The sequence below is a fragment of the Crocodylus porosus genome, unplaced genomic scaffold, assembly GCF_001723895.1.
Source record: "Crocodylus porosus isolate Cpor-Errol unplaced genomic scaffold, CroPor_comp1, whole genome shotgun sequence".
Taxonomy (NCBI): Eukaryota; Metazoa; Chordata; order Crocodylia; family Crocodylidae; genus Crocodylus; species Crocodylus porosus.
The window spans coordinates 136,709,856-136,722,436 of record NW_017728906.1 but is presented as its reverse complement, the minus strand read 5'-3'; the positions used below and the strand labels follow the sequence as shown (position 1 = coordinate 136,722,436).

At 46.3% G+C, this 12,581-nt stretch overlaps 1 long non-coding RNA gene across 1 annotated transcript in view; it reads right to left on the bottom strand.

Annotated features, from left to right (window-relative positions):
- LOC109306167 overlaps positions 1–619 on the bottom strand; it is a 7,655-nt gene extending 7,036 nt beyond the window's left edge. The window contains exon 1 of the long non-coding RNA XR_002099878.1: positions 608–619. This is a non-coding gene — a long non-coding RNA (uncharacterized LOC109306167). The remainder of the gene's footprint in view (positions 1–607) is intronic.
- Between the last annotated feature and the right edge of the window lie 11,962 nt (positions 620–12,581).

Here is a 12,581-nt window from a genome sequence, read left to right as displayed (position 1 = left end):
TGTGTGTGTGTGTGTGTGTGTGTGTGTGTGTGTGTGTGTGAAGTTCTCTTTCTCTCTAGACTTGCAACTGTACACACACACTATACACAAAAGATATCCTTAGTCTAAGGAGCTTCCTCTTTCTACCCATATTTAAACCAAGTCTTTCTTTAGGCATACATATTCTGGGTCAATAACTGGTACCAATTGTTTTTAATTACCACATGATCATAATGATCTATAAAACATATTAAACCAATAATTTGTTATGCCAAATATTCTTCATTATCCTGTTTTAGGATGATTTTCTAGTTATATGTCATTTTTGTTATGGTCCAATTAGATCAAAGAAATTTTGTATTCTACTATCTACTATGAGAAGCCATATTAAAATCTGATAGCTGAGACACTGGGCTGGGATTGCAAATTTATCATAGACATAGCTTTTTAAAAAAATGCTTTTCGTTTTGAAGTACTCTAACATTTTTGGCATAGTGCTGCTTGGTCAGCTGGGCATAATATAGAGATATGAAGGCTATGGTCAGCTGTCCTGGATTTCATTATGAGACTCGAGGGGATGTCAAAGGGTTACTGCTATTTGCATTAAAAATAACCTAGTAATACAAACACACTGCACATATTCTGTACACTAGGTTTCAACAAACTTTCAGTTCAATGTCTGTTACTTATATATAAAGCATATATTTATTTAAAATACTTCGGCACTTCAGATTTTTTTTGTTGGTGTTATTAGGGTTAAGAGGAGTCTGAAAACATTCTGGCTATCTCTAGAAGAACAATTTATATGCATACATTTTGGAATTTTATTTTTAAGGTAATTTCTTCATGAATAAGCATGAAGGGTGGCTGGAGAAGTGAATGCCTATTTCGAGGATGACTTCTTGACATTGCCTTATTCTATTAATGGTGGTTATGACTTTATTCCATATTACTGTCCTTCTGAATTTGCTTCTCTGCTAGGGACAACATCAGTAACTATTCACTGAGCATAGCAAATGCCAGATACAAAAAAAAGAGGAAATAAAGAAAAAGTAAGTTGAACTGTTTTTCTCATAGCAGCGTCATAGTCTGTGGTCAACTACCTGGGTATCTTATTATTCTGCTGCTGGCTTTTGTGTCAGTTTGAAATGTCTGTCAAGTGAGTACAGGGACAGTTAGTTATGGGCTCTTAACCAGCTGGATGCTGATTTCATTTTAATGTCCTTAGTGTATGATAAAATAGTTGCTTGCTATTCGGTGCTATATGTGTTCAGATGAGATTAATTTACATTTCCTCAGGATCCTCACCATTCTGCCCTTTTTGAGGTAGAAATGACATTTTTTCAAGAGCATGCTTTGTACAGAAATGTATTTGCCCTAAAGCCACCTGCATCACAGTAGTAGACTCAATTAGCCAGTGTTGTTTAGCAATCACATATAAAAGAACTATGCATTTAGTGTAGAGGCCAGTGTAAACATTTCTATGCCTTAAGTTGAAATGGTAAATAACTATCCTGAATGTATGAATATGTGTAAACCTATATGGATAGCTTATGAAAAGGGATATGGAGATACAAGGAGATATATTGAGATTCCTTTATTTTTTATCCTAATTAATTTCCTTACAAGAATAGAAGTTATGGATCAGGCCCTCTGTGCTCAATTCAGGAGCAATCAGGAAGCCTTAAAATTCAGGGCAGCCCAGATTTGACTCATCTTTAAAATGATTCAAGGGGCACATCTACATGTGCAATTAATTGTGACTAAATTTACTGTGCATTAAGCTAATGTGCAGTAAGCGATTTTTGACAGGCGTCTACATATGCATGGAGTTGGCACTAAATTTAATGCACCACTGCCCCTGTGACCACCGGGGGGGGATCTCCAGCCTCCAGTCACATGGCTGCCATGTTGAAGTCAGAGCCAGCTGCCAGCACTTGGCAGCCATCTTGGAATTACAGCCCCACCCTCCGATCCCTGGCCAGTCCCTTCACTGCCCAGAAGAGGCATGCCCAGTGCAGGAGTAGCATGTGATAGCTCCCTCTTTGCCCACCCTACCTCCTCACATCAGGACTACTCAAGCCCTGCTCCTGCCCATGATGCCCAGTGCCCTGCTGCTCCAGCCCTGCCCCAGCCAGTGATGACCAGTGCCCCATGCTCCTGGTGGCCATGGTGCTGGCCCTGATGGCCCCAGAAGGCCTTCCCCCACCCAGGCCCAAGGACAAATATGCACCCACCAGGAGGGACCAAAGTGTCAGCTGTTGGAGACCCTGACTGTCACTCTTCTCTTGCTCCAGCCCACCTACCCCACTGCCCACACACAGCACCATTCTCAGGACACGCAAATGTTCAAAACAAGAAGTGTTATTTACCTAACAACACCCACAATGTTCCCTCCTCAATACACAGAGCTCTCTTCCCCCTCCCTGCTCAACATGCAGAGCCTCTCCACCACCCTTATCACCCACCAACCATAAAAAACCTGCTTACAATCAGAAAACTATTTGCAAAAAAAAAACTTTACAATCAAAAAACTATTTATAATATCTCTGGTTTTTGAGCCCAGAGTCGGGGACCATGTGGCGGGGAGGGTAGGGGGCAGATCCTGGGGCCACATGCCCTGCACTCCAGCCTTGGGATGTTCTCCTGTGGGCCCAGGGGGCATGGAAACTTCAGCCAGCAGTAGCCTCATGTACAGCTGGGTCCTTGGGTTCATGGTGTGGGGGAGAGGGGTTGGGCTGGGCTGATTGGTCCAAGATGGGGGCTAGGCCAGGGGTCTGGCAGGAGGAGGCATTACAGGACCTCCTCTCAGGGCCAAGCAGGGGCTTCTGTGGGGTGGTGGGCAGGATCCAGGGGACCAGTGGGGCCATTGGCAGGGGACCAAACAGTGGGAATGTATGGCTGCAGTCAACAGGCCCAGGAGGGTGTCTAGGGCCCAGCAGTCAGCATTTTCCTGTTACCACAGCAGTTTTAGGTACTCCCTCTCCAGGGCCTCCATTTGCATCCAGTGGTCCCACTGCATCTAGTCACATGCCTCCTCCTGGGCAACATCCTCCACCTATCAGACCTGCTTCCACACCTCCCTCTCCTCTGCCACCTCCACCAGCTGCTGGAGCAGGAGGGTCCAGTACATGGTGTCCTGCTGGTTCAGTCAGCACATCCAGACAGTTCCAGTGCTGGGTGGTAGTTACCCAGAGCCTGCATCCCCACTGGGGCTGGTAGCCTGCATCCAGACATTGGCCTTGTAGAGGCAAGAAACAAAAGCTTTTGGTGAGAGCTTGCAACATTTCAGAGGTTTCATAGATTTAACAGATTTCATAGACATTAGGGCTGGAAGGGACGTCAGAAGATCATTGAGTCCAGCCCCTGAATATGGTAATATGCTCTGCACTGGGGCCATATGATGCCTGCCCTCAGATCAGAGGTTGGCATAGGTGTCCAGGGACCATAGTAAGTTGGCCAGGCAGGCCCAGGCCCCCTATCCCTGCTTGCTCCCCTGGGGCCAGTAGCCCTCTGGGTGCTGCTTCCCCTACCCCTTTCCAATCTGCTGCCATGACCTCAGACTCTGCTCCCCACACTCTTTCCCTAAAGGCCAATTGCTGTCTGTACTGCCATCCATCCTGCAGTGCCTACAGATTTAGGGAATATGGGGCTCCAAGACAACTGGGGAAAGGGGTTGTCTATGCCCTGATTCTCCCTGCTGGGGGCCTCTTTGGGGAGGTGCTCACCTGCACCACCAGTGTGCCCCGAGCTTGTCCCTGCTGCACGTGCCCTGGGCAGTGTGTGATGAGCTGTTTGTGTGGGCTGAGGGGTTCCGAAGCCACTATTCTGATGATGATCCTTGTTATGCCCTGGGCACTCCTGTGCCCTTGGTTTGGGACCCTGAGCTAGGACAGTGTAGTGGGAAAGCCCAGGATGCCCTACAACCTATGCCACCACCCAGAGGGCTACCTGTGGCAGTGCTACACATCCCTGCCCACAACCCTGCTGCCAAGGATGACATTGCCATCAATGCTTTCCTCTCAGTGCAAGAGGCCCATAACCACCCAGCTGTGGGGACATCAGCTGTTCAGTAAAGTTTTGGACTGTGTCCTGCTTCTTTGTGTGCTGTAGCACGGGGAACCTGATGCCAGGGAAGTGCAGGAATGGCAGGCAGGGAGTCAGGACAGGGGCCATGACTGGGGACAGGGGAAGGGGCTGGGACTGGGAGGGTCCTCCCTCCAGTGTGAGACTTAGCACATGTGTGGGGCTGGTGAGGCTGGCATCTTGGCACAAGCCTCTCCACTGGTGAGGGCAACTGGCTGTGCCTGGTGTCCACAGTCCATGGTGTTCAGCAGGCTTGCACCTGGCCAGACCTCTTTTCCCCCATGCCTGGGGAGAAGCTTGCACTGCTGTTAGCCAGCAGTGATGTTTCTGGCTGCTCCTCATGGTGGGGTCTGCAGCTGTGCTGAGGGCAAGGCAGCTGCTGGCCAGGGTTTCCCAAGTTGCCAGTGGATGCAGCAGCCAGGAAGGAGGATGGGGTGGGGCACTGAAGGCCTGAGGGCCCTTCCTCCAGTAATATGGCACTGGAGGGGTTAGGTCATGGCCATCCACTGTGCCTGCAAGGCCTTGACCTTAATGCAGAACTACCATGGCAACTGGATGTACCCTCACTCCCACATCTCACCTGACAGGGAGGAGGTACTGGCCCTGCTGCCAGAGACAGCCAGCCAGCAGCCCTGGGGGGATATCAGGGCTGGGCATGGGGTGCAGCAAGATTCATCCCTTTGCAACTGACCTGAGGCCAAGCAGGATCTGTGGAAAGGGGACAGGCCAGGGAGAGGCAGCCTGTGGCCTATCCAGGGGTGTACGCAAGACCTGCACTGGTCCTAGGGAGTGCACAGGCTCCAGCAGACAAAATGGCTGCAGGCTTTTATACCCTGCAGCACAGGGCTGCTGGAGAACAACCCAGACCTGGAGCAGGAGAGGTGGCCAGCCAGAAACCCTGGGGTTGGACTCAGGCCAGCCCCCTAGTAGCTGGGCAGACCCAGCACTAAAGTTAGTTTTATATATGGAAAAATGACAAATTGGTATAATTGTTCAGGTATAGAATCTAATGATTGGAGGTTTACTTTGCATTTGTCCCCCTCACACTGGCACAGTAAGAAAAAGAAATCTGGGAGGATTAGGTGGTGTCCTTGCCTTTTATCTTCCGCCCCTCAACTTCTTCCCTCTGCAGCCCCTTCCCTCTATTACTACCAGATCCTTCTTCCCATAAGCATGTGGAATTGAAAAGTAAATTGGAATAAAAAATGACTTTGAAATAAACATCCCAGCAATAATTGAATCTAGACAAATTAGTATGGGTAACCTTAGACTTGTTCTATCCATAGTTTCAAAGTTTCATAGTTTCTAGGGTCGGAAGGGACCTGAGTAGATCATCAAGTCCAACCCCTTGCCATGGCAGGAAAGACTACTGTGGTCAAACGACCCCAGCAAGGTGTCCATCTAACCTCCTTTTAAAGACCCCCAGGGTAGAAGCCAGCACCACTTTTCTTGGAAGTTGGTTCCAGATCCTAGCCACCCTGACCGTGAAGTAGTGCCTCCTGATATCTAACCTTAATCTACCCTCTGCCAGCTTGTGACTGTTATTCCTGGCCACTCCTGGCAGTGCTCGGGAGAACAGGGACTTCCCCAGTGCCTGCTGGTCCCCTCTGACTAGTTTGTAACAGGCCACTAGATCCCCCCTCAGCCTTCTCTTGTGGAGGCTGAACAGGTTCAGGTCCCGTAGCTTCTCCTTGTAGGGCCTGCCCACTGACCATGCGAGTGGCCCTCCTCTGGACCCTCTCCATGTTGTCCACATCCCTCTTGAAGTGCGGCACCCAGAACTGGACGCAGTACTCCAGCTGCAGCCTGACCAGTGCCACATAGAGGGGGAGTATCACTTCCTCGGACATGCTCAAGATGCATCTGTGGATGCATGACAAGGTATGGTTGGCCTTTCTGACTGCATCCCCACACTGCCAGCACATGTTCATCTTGGAGTCAATGATGACTTCAAGATCCTTTTCCACCCCTGTACTGACAAGAAGGGAGTTCCCCAGCCTGTAGGAATGATGCTGGTTGTTCCTCCCCAGGTGCACCACTTTGCATTTGTCAGTGTCGAATCCCATCCTATTCTCATCTGCCCACCCCTGTAGCCTGTCAAGGTCTGATTGGAGCCTATTCCTCCCTTCTAGTGTGCTCACATCCCCACACTTCTTAGTGTCATCAGCAAATTTGAACAGGGTGCTTTTTACCCCCTCATCCAAGTCACTGGTGAAGATGTTGAACAGTGTGGGCCTGAGGACCGAGCCCTGCGGAACACCACTGCCCACGTCCCTCCAGGTTGAAAATGACCCATCCACCAAAACATCCCTCCAGCCAGTTGTCGACCCAATTGACTGTGTGGGTGTCGACACCACAGTCCTCCAGTTTCTTAATGAGGACAGGGTAAGAGACAGTGTTGAAGGCCTTCTGAAAGTCCAGGAAGACTATGTCCACTACTACCCCTGCATCTAATGATTTGGAAATCTGATCATAGCAGGCCACCAGGTTGGTCTGACAGGACCTGCCACTAATGAACCCATGTTGTTTGCCCCTAAGCATGACATCCCCTGCTGTCCCCTTGTGGATGTGTGCCAGAATAATTTTCTCAAACGGCTTGCCTAGGATTGAGGTAAGACTAACTAGCCTATAGTTTCCTGGGTCCTCCTTCTTCCCCTTTTTGAAGATGGGAACCATGGTGGCCCTCTTCCAGTCCTCTGGCACCATACCAGAGTACCACGAGTGCTCGTAAAGCCGTGCCAGGGGTCCTGCAATGACCTCAGCCAATTCCTTTACTACTCTAGGGTGGAGATCATCTGGACTGGCTGGCTTGAATACATCCAGTCCCTCCAGAAGTTCCCTAACTAATTCCTCACTAACCCTTGGCCTAGGTGTGCCTCCCCTGGGGCCTGAGGGGGGCCCAGTGGGGGCATGACTGTTCCGGTCCCTGCTTAGGAAAATGGAGGCAAAGAAATCATTAAACATGTTGAATTTGTCGTCTGGTGTGATGACCAAATTTCCTAACGTGTCCTGCAGGGGCTCCACATTACCCAGAACCTTCTTTTTACCCACTATGTATTTAAAAAAGGACTTCTTATTGTCCTTAATCTGCGAAGCTAGTCCCAGTTCCATCTCTGCCTTGGCCTTCCTGACTGCCTCCCTACATCCCCAAGCAACTACAGTATAGTCATCCCTGGTGATGGCCCCTCCTTTCCATTGCGTGTACGCCTCCCTTTTAGCTAGGAAACATTCCTGGATATTTTTGGTGAGCCATGGGGGCTTGTGTGCCCTCCTGCTCCCTTTGATCCACGTTGGGATTACCTTCCTTTAGGCTTAGAGGATCGTCTCCTTAAGGATGACCACTCTCCTTGGACACTTGGCTCCCCTCCCCTCTGGGACCTCAGTGCTTCCCCAACTATTCTCCTTAGCTCACTGAAGTTTGACCTCCTGAAATCTAGGGCTGCTGCCTTGCTGCAGGCCTTTTCCACCTTGCACTGGATGTTGAATCCCAGCAGACGATGATCACTGTCACCCAGGTGGTCGAGCACCCACAGCCCCCTTACCAGGTCATCTCCCATGGCCAGCACCAGGTCCAACAAGGTGTCTCCCCTGGTGGGGCTGTGCACCTCCTGGGTTAGATGGAGGTCCTGCATTCTGGCTAAGAACATACGTAAGTGGTCAGTTCTAGCTGACTGCTCTTCCCAGCAAATGTCCGGGAAGTTCAGGTCCCCCACGACTACCACATCCTTAGACTTCACTATCTGTGAGCTGACCTAAGAATTCCTGGTTGAGTTCTTCCCCTTGGTTGGGAGGTCTGTGGTAGACCCCCACTGTTAAGTCTCCAGAATTGGTGCATTTTATTTTTTTTGAAACTGCTGTAAAATTTAGCACAGGTACTCTATAAAAATACTTTCAAGCACCATTTTGTACATAGTCATATATAGTACAAACAATGTATGATACTAGTGCAAAGTCAAAAGATTCTTGATTTACCTTATAGTTCCTTGGGCTGGACCATAGCACAGTCAACATCATTTGAAGCCATGGTGACCCCAAAATTCAGCACTGCTCAGTATGTGTGTGTACTCCAGAAACCCCCACAAATGTTCCATGTGCTAACTAGTCCCCACTCCTGACTTTAGCTAGCACTGTAACTGGGTGTTCTTGTTACAAATCCTGTATATGGAAATAATAAGCAGGCAACCTGATCTGGCTCATCCCGCTGGAGGCTGAGAGATGGGGTAACAGATTGGTTCTAGATGAACTATTAGAGGTCCTGTTTGGTGATATTTGCTAGACATTTGAGGCTGGTGAAGAAGCAGAAATGATTGAAAATGGGAAAGAAAGGCTGTAGGAGTGAAAAGAAAGTTGAAATGTAGTCAATGCGGTGGCTCACCGGAGGGGAGACAGAGCACAATGTGCACTACTATGTATCTTATTCAGATGGGCTGTATAAGCTTTCCTTGTAGAAGGTTCCTATGTGTCTTTATAGTGTTGGCTGCATTTTAAAAACTTCATAGTTGGTTTCCATTATTGAGAACGTGTTACTTTTGGCAACAGTTTAATAATAGACAATGTATTTAATTTAAGGTGGTCTCCTTGCATGTGAATATAAGACAAGGAGCTTTTTTCACCATGCTGGTTGGGGAAAAAACTATTCTTGTTTTATATTTGAGTAAGGTAACTGAACTTTATTCTGCATCATTTCTTCTTTACATTGTAAGAGCATTATATCAGTGATGTCTTATTTGTATATTCCCATGATGCTAGATAAAATCACTACTGAAGACAATGCCAGCATAACATGTGACAGAAATCTGTACTCAGCTGGATTGTTTTTCCTGCTGTGTAATCCCTCTCTTTCAGGTAGGCCAACTCAAGAGAACGAACTCAAGGCTGAGTCACTCAAACTAATTTGGTAGTGTAAGATCTTTAGACATATTCAAAGGGAACTGGGTTTAGCATACAGAAAATTCCTATCTTGTAGAAACTCTCATATATGTTCTACCTTGGTCATTTATATTGGACTTTTTCTAGCCTGCCTTCCCAATGAACCAATTTCTGGAACATGCATTTTTTGCTTGACTTTCCTCTGGATGAAAGCAAAGTAATGCTCTGTGTAAGACAGACACAAAAACTTTATAGGGGAAGCAGAATTTATTATGCATTACATCCAGACTTATTTAAAAGCATCTTTTTCAGCCATAACACAATATTCAGGAGTCAGTCAGCTCTGCAGCCTAATATATCAGTGAAGTACTGACATGACATCATTTTCAGAGCTGTGTTTTTGAGGTAGTGTTAGATGTTCAGAATATTGCGTGTATATGTGCCTATGTGTATGCTTTAACGGGCACATTGAAATATTTCTGCCTGGCTTTCTGGATTTGCTGCTGCAGGTTACCACAGTCTGCACGTAACCTTAACATTGATAATGTTTCTCATAGTATACATATATATTGTGTGTGTATGTATATTTATGTATAGATTTTACATCTATTGATAGATATAGATAGAGATATCTAGATATATCTATGTCTAGATATAGCTTTATCTCCCTCTATATAGATTAAGAGATATATAGATATCTTATATATAGCTATATCTATATAGATATATGTATTTACTCAACATTTCACATTAAACATCTATAATGAGGTGACAAAGTACCTAGTTTTTTTAATACTGGTCCTATTCCCAGGAAAACATCCAGCATCACATGTTACATTATCAACCATGCATATAATGAAAGAAAATAATTGCCCTGTCCCAGAAGGATTTTTACTGATGCTTTCACTAAATTAGCACTATCAGTCAGAGAATATGCACTTTTAGAGTGTTTCAATTCTGACACCCACAGTCACTGCAAGCCTGTTTTCACATAGTAAAAACAAGTATTATATTATTAGCATTACATATTTATATGACAGCATTGCCTAGGGCCCAACTGAGCCCTAATATGCTATCAGATATGCAAACATACAGGAAAAAGGCAGTCTCTGCCTATGGAGGGAATTAGCTGTGTCAGTCTGAAGTCAGGCAGAAGGCAGGTAGGTTTGCACCTTACAGACTGCCTAAACATAGATAATTTAAATAAAAAAGACAGAGAAAGAAGAGATTAAATGAAATGCTATTACCTAGGGTATCCTACATTTTATTATAGAAAGAAATAACTAACATTGCATCTATAGAAATATTGATTACTGGATGAGAAGCAATATTTTTGATAGACTTGGTAGATGCATATACTTGGTAGATGGACCTTTTTCATGGGTTAATAAAATATACAGTTTGGAATTGGGGGGAAAAGTGACAGTGCCAGAAACATCCAAAATATTTGTCCAAAGGAGAGAAGAGGGGAGGATCTACAGAAAAATCTTCTCTTTTGGATTGCTAAGCAAATTTATTTAAATGAGGCAGTTGGCAGTTTATATTTAAGTAACTACTGACAGGTAGAAAATAACCAATTTGACAATAACATGGTCATTTATTGAATGCTCTCCACCATTACATTGAGAATTGGTCTAAAATGATGGACGAATACATAGCTGAGAACTGCACTAGTTGCTAAGAAATAAACAGCATTTGATTTGAACCAAGGCAGGGCTTCATTCTTTTCTACTTCTCATCATGTGCATCTCTGAGCACTGAGGAGTAATTTCTGATGTACTCCTCCTCTGCCCCATTCCCCATGGGATTCTTTGCATTTTGCTTGGAGTACCAAATAGCCTCCTTTAATTCCCCTCATTAGCATTTGTAGTTATGCATGCTAAACTGGGCATAATCATTCTTTAGGATTTGAAACAATTGCAGCAGGAATCAGGAAGGAAATCTACCCCTTAAGCATTGCACAATAGGATGCTTGTATTATTAAGGATTTTTTGAAGTATTACTGACCACAGCCAAAGGCAACATGGTGATGTGGGTGGACTACTGACCTGATGAGGTGTAGGTTTAATAAATTCTACATCTTGAGATCTTGTGTCATAGCTATAATGCTTCTGGCTAGTGAGAATTAAAGGGGGAATCTTTCAGAGTCTGCTAAAGCTGCTTTTTGATCAGTAAGAGGAGCAGCTGGTTGAATAATGTAAAACACTGTTTCTCTTGCCCTGCTGCTCAGGGGCTAAGCATGTTACCTCCAAAGCACTCTCAACCTTTGTAAGCTGTGCCTGCAAACCCAAATAAACCATGCACAGTACATTACTAGGTCACGAAACCAGCTTGGTTTCTACCTTTTATTTATTGTCCTGGAATACATCCAGCAGCTGGAGAAGTAATCACTAGAATTTTTGAGAAACCAGACTAGCCATTGTTCTAGGCATCAAGTATTAGGACACAGAGACAACTGATCAGCTTTGTATCATACTCTTCAGTCACATATAATTGGATTTTTTTAAATGAAGAACTTTATATAAAGGCCATTTCAAAACATGGCTATTATATTACATACAAATTCATTCTCTTTAAAATGTAAAATATAACATTTGGAGAGTCAGCTTTATTAGGGAAAATCAGGAGGGAGGGCAATACGAACACAGATGGTATAAATGGAGATGGTACCTCCTCTGCTTGTCTAGACTTTCCTTTATCTAGATTTTCCTTCATCAGAGCAATAAGGGTAGGGACCGTAATGAAATCCATTATGGCTCCTGGATTCTGAGGCAAAACTGATCCATATTGGGCATGTCTACATGAGACCCATTAATGCTCATTAGCATATGTGTCTACACATGTACATGCTTACTGAGCAGTAAAACCCTTAATCCTGCTTAAATTAGCCACTTGCATTTGCAGGATTAGTTAATGCACCGTAATGTACATGTAGATGCCACCTGGTACCAAGTTTGTTCCCAGATCTGCTTAGCAATTAAAGGGCCAACCTCAGGCCAGCCCCAGGGCTGTAAGCTAGGAGCCTCTACTGCCCCAGGCCTGGACTGCTTCTATGGCAGCCCCTGTCTTCAGGCTTTTAAGGCTTGCAGACATTTTGAGCCCTGGGGCACACACAGAGGGAGTCTGAGGACACTCCAGTCCCCTGTGTCCCCCTGGGCAGGTCACAGATATGCTGTGCCTGCCTGCCAGCACCCTAGCACTACTGCCTGGCATCACACTGCTGTGTGGCTGCCAGGACAGTGCTGTCCAGGCCAGCAGGGTGCTGCAGGCCGCTGCAGCATCTGGCCAACCTGTCATCCCCTAGTGCCACCTGCAGGCAGCTTCTGGCCAGCAGAGCCAGAGTCACCTGTCTGCAGAACACCCCAGCAGCTTGCCATGTATATGCAGGTGCTGTGGGACGTTGCCTCTGCGGCTTGGCTGCAATGTTGTGGCCCTGCACTGAGTACTGCAGGTGGCTGCCCAGGCCGAGCAGCACTAGGAAAGCCATGCGGGGACCCAGAGAGCCAGAGTGGGACCCCCCATGGCCTCGTTCTCCTTGCCCAGATTTGTGACCACTTCCATGCTCACACTAGTGCCCTCCACCCAAAGACCTAGCTGGACCAAGGGGGAGACTAACAACCTCATGGCAATGTGGGGCAATACAAAGG